Consider the following 13,554-nt stretch of genomic DNA (forward strand, 5'->3'; position numbering starts at 1 on the left):
TGGTCAAGGGGATGGTTTTCCCCCTAATCTGGAATACTTGGTTAACAGGATCCCAAGCATCAAGCATATACTGCAGTAAAGAAATCTGTGCTCTCATGCTAGAGATACGGAAGAACTTCAGTAGGCCACAGTTCCGAAGCGCGTTCCCCATGACCGGGTCATGGAGTGCAACCATGTCCTCTGCTTCATGTTCTCGTTCTCGCCATGTACGGGACATTTTGTTCAAAGTTCCCTGCAATCAAACAAGAGAAGGAGTAAGTTCCTAATTTTGATGAAAAACTGGCGAAAAATCATCAAAAAACACATGCAGGATCAATTTTTCTAGGCCCAGCGCAGGCAGAGAGTCTTCCCCTTGCGCTGAGGTGCAGTCTGCCTTAAGACTACCTCACATACAGCGCAAGTTTCGAAAGGAGAACCTGCGCTGATGCCAGGGCGCCCTGATGAAACCCCTGGGGCTCAGAAACCCTGAAAAATGTGCATGAAACTGAAAAAGGAAACCATGAAAGTGAAAGGCTAAGGTTTAGCTCCTACCTGGTCCAAACGGCGCCGAAAATCGTCCACAGAATCTCCCGGAATCAGCTGGTGAAAATCAAGGAAGAAGAGGCACCTCCAGAGCTCCAACAAGCAAAATGCAAATGAAATGGTAAATGAGAGGTAAAAACACCTTTTTATGACTTTTTACACAGTTTAAAGTTAAAATATTAGGGTTATAATCTCATTTTCATGCAAATATTGTCCATTTCTAACAAAATTTGTTGCAGCAATTGATGGTGAAGTACTACATTTGAAAAGAGAAAAGCTAGTAGAAGTAAAAAATCAAATTTAACCATGAATCGAGCAGTTTTACCGCGGAATTTATGCTCGTTAAAAAATAGAAAAGCGTGAGCAAAAGTTTCCACCAGAGTTCAAGCTCATTAAAAAATGAACCTATCTCGGTAAATAACCATTGCGATCGTAAATTTATCAGCCTTAAAAGCCTTGGTCGTGTTTTCACCCATCACCTCCATTGTCATTTGGCCGGTCGTTCACCCCCATATGTGTGTTTACCCATTTTGAGGAGCATCTGCGAAGAGTGATTTCATCTAGCCATCCTTGTGACACTACCGTGATTGGAAAATTCCAATTTGTACCTGGAATCTTTTGCTATCCCTGTTTATCACTCGTTCCTCAAAAGACGAGTCTTCTTTGAGCTCTTTTCAATGACTCGTAAAATATGAAAAGTTTGCCGAGTTTTGGCCTTCCAGCTCGTTAAACGACCGGAACGCTATCCCTCCTCTAGATTTTAATCTTTTTGGACCTGAGGGATTATTGCACAAAAAGATCGAGCGCTTGTTTTGTTCGGCTCGTTAAAGCAATCGAAAACTCATCCCTTCTGTATTGTTTTATACTTTTTCGGACTTAAGGGATTAGATGACGAAAAAGGAATTATGGAGTTAACTTTCTGTACCTTTTCAGACTCTCTAAAAATGAAAAGGACCGAGTTTTCTTTGTCGTTAGACTCGTTAAAATGATTAAATAGCGACAAACTTGTCTTTAGACGAGAACGAGTTTCCCTATCGCTAAGCTCGTTAAATCATAGCGATGGGCTTGCCCGAAGGGCAGGTTATAGAACAAGCATATGTTATCCTCCTCAAGCTTGACAAAAATAAAGAGGTACTGGTCAGAAATGACTGGGGAAAAATTGGGAGAACATCAAAGCTTAATGGTAGCAAGTCGCTCTTGAACATGACACTTTTCCTCCGTTCCATATCGGGTTGGGTTGTTTCATTCACCGGTCTCATCGCCATGGTCCTCGCCAAACCATCCACATTTTGGGTAATGCTACCGATCCATCACATCAGTGTCGTTATATGTTCAAGAGAGGTCATTCTGAAAGTGTCAACCGTGTCCCATCCACTGCCATACATTATCCTTCATCCACTCATGATCGCCACCCTGAATCATATGTCACAGTTTGTTTTCACCTCCACTAAAATCATTAGCTCCGTTCCGTGTCATTGATGTGGGATTCATTAAGGCCCTCCTTTTACGGATCGCTTCTTGTCGACTTCAGCTCATTATCCAAGAAGTTGATCTAGGAACAACCCCATCAGTACTTTGAAGCTTGCATGCCTCAATGGCAAGTTTCTCACTTCCGGCGACAGGTATACATCAATGACCTTCGACCAGCAGATTTTGCGTGGCGTTCGACGCCAAGTCCTTTATTCACGCCACGTGAATTGTACTGCAGTACCTTGAGGGTCATTATCATTATCGGTGATTCCTCTCGCGCTTGTTAACGGTTTTCATTATTGGCCGGTAATCAAGCGATGTCTTTCCATGTTCGACTTCAGCGCAATTCTCACATGGATCGACTTGTACTTAGAGTGAAGATCGAGCGAGTTTGAAGACCCCGGATCTAGTTTCATCCATCCGGGCTGCGATATATATTCAGGAAATATAAAAGCATTTGTCATGTACATCATTGCAGCAGATGATCATCCTATTCAAAGGATGATAATTTCAGCAGAGAATTATCAGTCTACCATCAGACGATCGTCTGTTCTATGTACCAAAATGTATTTATAAAGCTGAGCATGGGAATGCCCGCCTCAGCTAGATCATGAAATCAGAATGAAAAATAATGTATTGTATTGTATTGTATTACAGGGCGCCTCCTCAGCACTGGAATGAACTTCGGACCCTCTAGATAAAGCATTTCACCCGATAAACGGCCTCATACTTTAGGGGGCAACTGTTATAGACATTTTTGTGCCTCGCAGCATGGAGCATGAAATGTCAATAATTACAGGGATCCTCAGTCCCTAAACATGTTGTTCTTACCCCTAGAAGAACAAGGTCAGCAAACCACAGCACTTCCCATCAGTTCTCCACCTGAAAACACTCAGAAACAGGCTATTTTTGGATCATGTCAGCTGCTCCACTGAGCATCTGCGCTGGAATGCAACTGCTCCTCCTTGTACCTGCGCTGAAAGTCAAATCTAATGAAGGCTACCTGTGCTGGGCGAGATTGGCCAAGTGGCACAGTCATTCTGCAAGGTGTCAATTGCCCAGGAAGCTTCCAAACTGACACTTGGTTCAAGGGATTCGCCCTGTGATGAGTAAGAGGTACTTGATCTCCATGTGTAAGCAAGGATCTCCAAGTGGACTCAAGAACTGAAGTTTAACTGAAGAGGGAGAGGACACAAGGCAGCTTTATGTTAGTCTCAAGCTGACTCATCCTCTCTTCTTCTTTCCTATATATAGAGCTCTTCTATGAGGTCTAAGGAGGCTGGAATTTTGGGCAAAGCAAGGAAGTGCTGTTGGTTTACAGTTAGAGTTATTGGGTGATTGCTTTCATAGAGGTGAAGAGGAGATTTCTTGCTGCTGGGGAGGTGCTGCTGGATTGGAGCCATTGATGGTTGTAACCTTCTCAGAACCCTTTTACTTCTATCAATAAAGCTTTGAATGTTCTCCTATATACTTGTATTGCATTGATGTATTGTATTTACTTGTATATCTGATTCACTCTAATCCATGCGTCAGTTATGAGTACATGTTTCTTGTAGTTTCCCTCTCTTGTTTGTGCAGGATCTGTGTGTAGCTGGGCCGGCAAAGGGAGCAAGGAGCTGGGAACAAGAGACAAAGAGAGAGGACAAGATCGACAAAAGCGAAAGACACCGGTTGGTCAATATTTTCTTCCTTCTCTGTACTTTCATAAAGGAAAATATCAAAGCTTTACTTTCAGTTGTTGCTAAGGACTGTCACCCTTAGAGTAGGGATAGGGTCATTCGAGTCGGATACTTTTCCCCACAACACCTGTCCTCAAAAGAGAAGAGCAATATCATGAGGAAAAGCATCCCTTTCACTTGGATTAGGGGAAATATCTTCAAACTTGGCCCAGATCATATCTTGAGAAGATCTGTCAGGGATGAGGAAGTTTTTGACATTCTCCTAACCTATGATGATGGGCCTTTTGGAGGCCATTTTGTAGCAAAAGGGAATGCCTTCAAAATGTTGCAATCAGGTTACTATTGGCCCACTCTTCATCAAGATGTGAAGAGATATACCAACCAATGCGATTGGTGCCAAAGGATGGGCAAACCTACTCCAAAGGATGAGATGCCCATGCAACCTCAAGTTACTTTTGAGCCATTTAAGAAGTGGGGCATGGACTTTGTGGGTCCTATCAACCCTCCTTCAAAACAAAGGCAATATGTCATTGTGTGCAATGATTACCTGAAAAAATGGGCACGGAAAAAGCAATCAAGGAAGCAACAGAGGAAAAATTAGCTAAGTTTTTAAGAGAGAACATCTTCTATAAGTTCGGGTATCCAAGAGAACTGGTTACAAATCAAGGCAGTCAGTTCACTTCCAATTCGATTGAAGACCTACTCACACCTCATCAAATCAAGCATAGGACTTCCACCCTTTACCATCCACAAGCCAATGGGCAGGTGGAAGTCACTAACAGATCTTTGGAAGGAATTCTGACCAAGGTAGTGAGCAGCAGCAGAAAAGATTGGGTGGATAGACTAGTTGAGGCCACTTGGGCCTACAACATAACATGGAAGACCACCACAGGGTTCACACCCGATGAACTGGTCTATGGGAAGAAGGCTTTGTTGTCAATAGAATTTGAATACAATACACTAAGGATGGCAGCTCAACTGGACCTAGACCTCTACCATGCACAAAGGGAAAGGTTACTCCAGCTCAATGGATTGGATGAAAAAAGATTGTAGGCCCTTATCCACACAGAGGTAGTCTAGCTTCAAAGGAAGATATGGCACGACAAAAATATCAAGGAGAATCAATTCCAAGAAGGAGATTGGGCACTTCTTTATGACTCTAGGTATAAAGATTTCAAAGGCAAGTTGATGACAAGATGGCTGGGACCCTACACTGTAGAAAAATGCGATGACAATGGTTCAGTTTTGATAACAACCATTGATGAAGAAGCCATCCCCATGATTGTCAATGACATAGGTTGAAAATTTACAAGAAGCCCCTCACCAAGCGAGAGTTCGTTGAAGATTTGGATAAGACAGTGTTGGTAGTGGAGCAGGTCTCAGCCTCCACTCCACCTATTCACTGAGTAAAGAGAAAAATAATAAGGACTTAAGAGAAAACCTCTATGAGGCGGCCTAGTGATGAAAAAAACAAAAAAGAAAAAGAATAAGATCCTTCGGTGAAAACCTCCCTTGGAGGCGCCCAGGGTAGGCAAGTAGGGTGAAAACCTCCTAGAGGTGCCCTAGTTGTCTTTTCAACAAAAAAAAAAAAACAGAGAAAAAAGGAAGAGAAAATTGACTTTTAAAATGCATTGCAGGTTACAGGTGGACCACAGGAAGCAAGAGGAAATGCCACAAAGCCTATTACTCATCCTCTATCCTCTTCTCCATCATTTCTAACCTTTTTTTCCACCTCTCTGTGTTTTTTTTCTGAAGACTGTGTATCCTATAGGAGGCCCTGTGTGTTCTACAGGAGGCTTCTCTAGAAGTCACAGAGAGCCTGAAATAGCTTTTAAAAAAAGTTTGAGGAGATGGGGATTTTCATAGAGAGAATGTAGGACATCCTGTAGCCATCCACCTTCCTAACCCTCCATCCCACACCTGCACCACCTCATTTCCATTGTTTTCTTTCCTTCCTGTAGAAAACAAAACTCAGAAATTAGTTTAAAAAATATAAGGAAATAAAAAGAACAACACTTCCACAACTAACATGCAGCTTACCAAATACCTCTCCATTTCCATCAATATCTTTAGTAGCATCCTCACAGCTCCTAGCACAAGAATCAACTAAAAATTTTAGAGGGAGAAGCAACTACAGGAGCTCCTGTAGGATTTCCTGTAGCAGCTGATCCCCTTAAAATCAAGCTCCAGCAGAGAAATAGGTGCAGCCACAGGAATGCAGAGGATGTCCGAAGAAAGATTCAGCTAAAGGGTACCTGTACAAAACAAATGAGCCACATATCAAGAAGCAAAAAGCATATAGCAGAAGGGATATAGGCATGCAACACTGAAATCCGAGCATGCAATAGCAACAGAACCAAGCAGCACCACAACACGAACATTCGACCTACAGGTAAGTGTCTAACCCTCTCCTCTATTGCATCTGTATAATTCAAAAATTGCATGAACGAATGAGATGGTTAGGGTTAAACCAGAAAGGTGGCCAGTTAACTGGCCACCCTCATCCAAATCGGCTGCGGGCATTTTGAGATCCCACCACACATGTGCCTAGTCAACTCACAGAAAATCCAAAGGACAGGTAGTGGTGGGTGTATAAACTCTGATGCAAATGATGGGAAGTGATTGTGGGCAGAAGTCATGAGGAGTCATGATGACACGGCAGTGGGGACCAACGGTCTGAATAATGGCAATGTACCCTTTTTTCCAACTCACATCATCGCCGGAAATATCTCAAAATAGACATAAGTACTCCCCCTCGAACTCCTCCACCACCTTTGCTTCCATTTCATCATCATCCCTGTAGCTACAACAAGCTCCATACCACCTCCATAGCCTCGAAACCATCATTCTCTATCATTTTTAGTCCTCCTCCTCCTATCAGTGTTCTACAGGAGCATTATCGGGTTCTACAAGAGCAGTAACAGGTTCTACAGGAGAACCTATAGCCATTTCTACAGGAGGGGCAGTAAGCAGTTTTACAGGAGAAAACACGGGGTTTTCGCTCAAATTCGGACTTGAAGAGGTAGGCTCTGTACAAACCCACCTTGGATATTCATATGTGCAAGGAGTGATGCAGTTTTAAGGGAGAGTGAAGCCTGAAAAAGAAGAGGAATTTCATTAAAAAATTCTGCCTGTTTCTTGAAAAAAACACAGTTTTTCTCTATTTTCTTGTTTCTACAAAAATTCTTGTCTCCTTCTCCACCTGAGGTGTTCCAAAAGGGTGCAAGAAAAATGATAGGGGGATTCATGAGGAAGGAGCCCATAAATTTAGTGGGGCTCCATGAACATCTCGAGGTAGTAGCCATTTTCACCAAAGCCAATTGGATGCCATTTTTCGAAAAATTTAGAGGGTTTGATGAAGAAGTGGCTCAGGAGTTTTCCCTTTCTTTGGTACCCCACTCAAAGACCCATGCCACTGTTACTTTCAGAGGTCTCACCATGGAAATCACCCTAGACTTTATCAGTAGGGTTACCAGTCTTCCACTTGGAATACCCTGGAGCAAAGATGAAAAGCCACTAGGTCAAGTTGCTAAGAAAACCTTCTTCCAACCAAATGAACATCTTGTAGAAGAAAAAAATGGCATTAGAAGAACAAGCATACCTTACCCTTGGGATGAGGTCAGTTACCAAATCATCAAGTACATTTCATGTGAAGGGAGGTATAGCATAGTTTATGGCTACCATTTTAGACTTCTTCATGAGCTGAGATATGGCATGGACACTCCCACACCTCAAAAACTCAGCATTCCCTATTTTCTCCTACAGTCCCTTATAGACTCCAGCATTAAGTTGAAGGCAGGAGGTCTAGATCAATTAGCTCACCATGGACTAATTAAACTATTGGTGGAGGAAGCCCTCCACACCTTCACAATCCCCATAGCCTGGGAAATCTTCAGAAATATGATAGGAGAAGATGATATAAAGGCCCTCACATATGACCTCAGTCCTTCTGAAAGTGAGGGGGAAGAGAAAAAAGGGGAAGATGAGGAGGAAACCAAAACAGAGAAGGAAGAAACCAAAACAGAGAAGAAAAAGACTAAAATAGAGAAGAAAAAGACTAAAACAGAGAAGAGAAAGACTAAAGCAGAGAAGGAAGAAACTAAACAAGATGAGAAGGAAACCAAAATAGAGCTAGAGGGAACAAAGCTAGCAGAGGTAGAGAAGACAAAAGAAGAGGAAAAAGGGGCAAAGAAGACAGAAGTGTCTCCTGAGACACTAGAAAGGGAGGCAACAACTGTTCTTGCTGCCCTCAACACCCCAGTTAAACCCAAACAAAAGAGGAAAAGGCAACCATCAATGTATTTTAGGGCTCGAAAAAGCACAAGAATAAAAACAGGGAAGCCACAGCCATCCTCAAAAGAGCCTATCATAATTGAAGATTCCCCTACTGTCAAAAGGGAAGAATCTCCCTCCAAAACCCCCATCACTTATGAAAGAGGAAGTCCTAGATCTTCCACTTGGAAGGAAAGAATAAAACTACAGGACTAAAAAATAGTCCTACAGGGGGCATAGACAACTCTACAGGAGACCCTAAGAAAGCTACGGGAGATCGAAAAACTTGAGAAAAGGGTAGAAGAGTAGACCAAGGGGAAGGATGAAATAGCAGAGACATAAGATCGGACCCCTAGCCTAGTTTGGGCTCTTATTACAACCTTCTTGAAGGGGGGAAAATCATTCCACAGAAATTTGCACTCCCACTTTTCTTTGAACTAGAAAAAGAAAGGATAAGGAGCCATAGATGGATGTAGATCGCCAAGTCCAAAGGGGTGGAAGACATTGGCCACATGGAGAGTAAGCTTAGGGAGATGGGCATGGAGTTAAGTGATGTAAGACATAGAGAGGCAATCAAAAGATATCACTTAGGAACAGAAAATGAGTTGCTAAGGAAACAACTGCAAGAAAAGGAGACACAATTGGCATGCATGGCCAGCTGGTCTATGGAGGTGCTATAGTGCAGGACACCAACAAAATCATATGGAGTATACCTCAAAGACCAATGGCTACAGTTCCATATCAAGACCTTTGCACAGAGAGGCACCATGCCTTTCCAAGATTATAAATAGTTTACAGACCTATGTGACCAAAGTTCAGCAGTGGACAAGGCAAAGATAGCAGAGTTTTATTTGCATAACATGGCCCTCACTGATATGAACCTATGGGACCCCAATGCTAGGCTAGGGGACTTGCAACTGATGGCCATGGCATCATGGATGAATCATGAGGAGAAAAGGGCAACAGAAATAAAAAATTTGATGGAAAAAGAGAAAAATGAACCCTTAATTATCCGATCTCAGCTAGTAGACCCCATGGCTCTCATCAGTGTCCACCAGCTACTTGAAAATAATCCTCAAAGTGCCCCTAAGTATATCAATGAGCAGGCCCAGGCCATTGCACATTTTGAAGACATGGAAAGATTACTTGAGGAAGACTGTATTCATGCTTGTATGAGGAGTTGGAACACTCTCACACATAGTTTTCAAATCAAGGAGTATCACTCCCCAACAAGGATGAAAGAAGCATTAAGGAGAGTGCCATTGTACAAGCGTTATATGCATAGTTTGAAGGCCAATTGGATTGGCCTTAAAATGAGTCCTCCACTGCTGCTAGGCCTACTGGAAGGTGGAAAAGAGGAAGAAGAACAAAAACAATGGGAAGAGGTCGATAGAAATGCAGGATTCCATGACAAATAAGAAGACCTCACATCAGAAGCATGGGATGTCATTGAGGCCATCAGGGCCATCAAAGATGAGGAGATGGACTAGTTTCTCAAAGGATGAGCAACACATTCAGTAGGGGGGTGCTGATGAGCCCCATAAATGGGTAATTATATGAGCTCATTTGGCCTCCTAACTTAGCTTAATCCACCATTCTCATTAGTTTATTGCATGTTTTTTATTATATTTATGCTAATAGAGTGAGTTGGGTTGGTAATTATGCCTTGAAGTCTAATGTGTGCTTAATGCAGATTTTTGGTCAATTTTGAAGACAAAGTCAAAGGTTTAATGAACATTTGGTAGTAAATATTCAAAGAAAATGGGGGAGAGGATTTATAGGAGGGTGTTCCCCTCATTTATGACTCCCTACTTCAATTTTTCCTTCAGAAATCTTGGAGCACAAGCAGCCACATCAATGCACCAAAGAGGCAACCGAGCAAGTGGAGTGCAACTGCTGCCTATCTCAAGTTCTGGGAGCCGAGCCTCCATAATTTTAAGGGAGTTGTTGGAAGGTCTAGTTGTATAAGTAGAGAGGCCTAGGGCCTCATTAGGTTGTTGGATGTTAGTCAAATTTTTGAACTTTTTTTGTAGCTTTTTCTCAGCTCATTTCGAGCTTACTTTTGTGGACAATTTCATGTAATGTGACTATTATTTTGATAATGAAGATGAAATCTTTTCTGAGCCAGCACTGAGTTACCTCAGAGGGCTGAAGCTCTTGGGTTAGGGCCCAACCCAAGCTGCCCAACACCTCTTGTTTTGTATTTATATATTTTGTTGCAGTTTATGAATTAGTTGTTGTTAGATAGGTTTCTTCCTTGGTTAGAATAGGTTTCTTTTGGTGATTTACATAGTTGTTTCCATTTCAGTTTGTTGAAGTAGGTTAAGTAGTGATAGGAAAAAGATGCAAAAATGTCATCAACAGAGCCTTGACCTCCTTTCCTCCCTTTGGGACCATGAACTAAGGTCAAGACCCTCTTGCTGCCACAGAAACACAGATTTTCCTTCTCTATGTAATTTCTAGTGTTGTAGTTGGATTTAGAGGTTAATGGTTTGCTTCAGATCTATTTTGTCATGCTCATTTTTGTTTCTACAATAAATCTCCATTCATGATTTCCTTTTCATATAGCATTGTTCAACATTTTATTTTCCTAGATCAAAATTTAGGTTAACATGAGATATAGTTCTATTTTTTTGGTGCAGCTAGTTCTTTGCTTGCTCAGTTTCAGTGTTCGATTTGCATCTCTCTTGCAGTACATATCTACTCATAATAATTCAATAAATCAGCCACCACCATCACTCTTTGCTACATGTTACACAGGTCATTCACAGCCCCTCATAAATCTACCCTAATTTTCTGCACTTTTCTCATAAACTTTCCTCCCTTTCCTTGAACAAATCCAACCACCTCTCTCTTTCCTAATCCTTCTAGATGGACCTTAGACACCTTAACACATCCTTCTAGCCTTTAGCTACCCTGTCCAACCATTTTCCCACCTTCAAAACCTCTAAAACAGCTCTCGGCATCCTCCTGTAGATCCTCCTGTAGACCTCCTGTAGATCCCCTGCAGCCTCCTGTAGAAATTCTTGTAGGTGACTTTTTGAAGTCCGATTGTAGGGAAAGCCTCTGAACAGTTACCAGAGGCCTCCTAGGACCCATCCACACCTTCCTACACCTCTTCAAATGCCAAATTTTCCCTCCATCGCCACCTAATCACTGCCACACCCACAAACAAATAAATTACATGCACGACAATTTCACATAAAATACATAAAACACCAAAAAGATGTTTTTTTCTCATTTCCTCGTAGAAATAGCTTGAATAGATGTTGTTTACTTCCTAAGTAGGTAATGGAATTCATTTTATGGTTTTTCATCTCTCTTTCTGCAAAAGTAGGGTTAGTTGGTTAATTATGGTTTGCTAGGTTTACTTTACATTTTAGTCTTCTTTTCCTTTCTGTAAATAGAGTAGCCTTTGTAGAGTGAGCTTTCATTTCTTTCATCACACATAAATCTTCTTTTGGAAATCATAGAAGTTGGCTTGAGCTCCTAGTGATCTTGCGCCAGCTGACCAAGTGACAGCCTGCAGTAAGAAGTAGTACTTGTGCTACATCACCATCGCTTCCAAGTTTGTTAAGAACTACCATGTTGATAAAAGTAAAGTAGGAAGCCCTGGGAGTTGCAGCATTATTTCTGCAATACTGGTGCTCACCAGGGTCTACCTTAACACCATCGTGAGATACAATATGACCCAAAATATTCAACCTCCTATACTCGAAAGAAAACTTTGCAGGTATTTCATATAATTGTTTCTCCTACAATAGTTTGAGCACCCTGTCAATATGTTGAACATGATCCTTTCAAGTGTTGTTGTATATTAGTATACCATCAAAACATACTAACACAATTTTTTTAATGGTTTTAAAATGGAATTCATCAAACGTTGAAATGTGGAAGGTGCATTAGTAAGGCAAAAATGCCTGACCAAAAATTCCTAATGTCCCTCATGAGTCTTCATGTCTTCAGTCTTCATTCTAATTTATTGATATCCTAAACAAAGATCCAGCTTGGTGAAGTAAATTGATTCATGAATTCATCCAAAAATTCATCAATGATAGGAATGAGAAATTTATCTTAATATTGAGCTTGTTGATCTCCCTATAATCTCGACACATACACCATGATCCATCCTTCTTGTGCACCAATATTACCAGAGTAGAGAAACAACTTTGACTAGGTTGAATTATACGACCCTCTAGCATTTCTGCAACCATCTATTCAATTTCACACTTTTGGTCATAAGGATATTAGTAAAGTCTGATGTTTGGAGGAACAATTCCTGGAATCAAGTGAATCACATGATCATGATCACGAATAGGTGGGAGGCCTTTGGGAGTCTCAAACACCTTGGAATGATTATCCAAGACTTTTTGGAGATATGGAGAAATATATAATTTGATGTTTGAACCCCTAATGAGCATAATTGTGCAAATTATGCGCCATTGTTGTTTCTTCAGGAGCTTTTTCATGACATTAGAGATGATTATATTTCCTGGTTTCCCTACGATACACCTTAATTCAACTTCATTTCCTTCCCAAAAGAATTCAAGGAAAGTTCTTGAAAATTGAAAGCTATTGTCCCAAAATATTGTAACCATTGGACTCCTAGTTCAACATCAACACCACCCATTGGAATGGAAATAATTGGACTATTCAATACATATTCCCCCATGGTTAGCATGATATTATGGCACTTTGTAGAGAAATTTATAGATCCTTCATTTGCAACAATCAGTTGACACTCTGGTGCTGGATATAGGAAGCAATTCAATCCCTTGGCTCTTACAATGAATAAAATTATGGGTAATACCTGAATCAATCAACACTATTACCTTTTTATTCTTGATATATCCTTCTATCTTGAGAGTTTGAGAAGTGGTAATTCCTACAAATGTATTAAAATATATGGTTAGATTCATTTCTTCTCTCTCTAATGTTGGTTTCTAGTGTATATCCTCCTCTTTTGATGTTTCTTATTCATTTTCTTCCTCCTCTTCACAATCTATGTAGAATAATTTCTTCTCAACACACTTACGACCATTAGTGTACTTTCTATCACAACGTTAATAAATCCCTTTTTCTCTTTTTCTCTCCAATTGTTGTGGTGTCAACCTTGTAGGTTGTGGAAGACTAACACTTCCATCTTGATAGTTGTGAGTGGTAGACTTCCTTGTTTCCATAATTTTACTTTCAACTTTTCTTGCCACCCTAAATGTCTTCTCCAATGAATCAGGTTCCCAAAGGCGAACCTTGTTTTAGATGTTATCTTTTAAAGTCCCTATGAGGACATCAATCCTATGCTCCTCTGGAATATAGGGTACCCTAATATTCAATTCTTGGATGTATTCAATGTGCTCCACCATTGAACCCTTTTGTTTCAGATTTATCAATTGGATAAAGAAGGTGTCTCTATTTGTATCCCCATAATGTGCTATCATTTCCTTCATAAACATTAACCATGTGACAAGTGGTTTACAAGAACAAATCCATATATAGCATACAAACTGATTGGGTTCTAAATATAAATATGAATATGTACCTTTTGTGAGGGTTATACATTCTATAGATCAAAATATTGCTTCATTTGTAGTATCCATGTTACCAGATCCTT

This window comes from Pinus tabuliformis, chromosome 1_1 (genome assembly GCF_031772625.1).
Source record: "Pinus tabuliformis cultivar Carrire ecotype Pingquan chromosome 1_1, CPIR1, whole genome shotgun sequence".
Classification (NCBI taxonomy): domain Eukaryota; kingdom Viridiplantae; phylum Streptophyta; class Pinopsida; order Pinales; family Pinaceae; genus Pinus; species Pinus tabuliformis.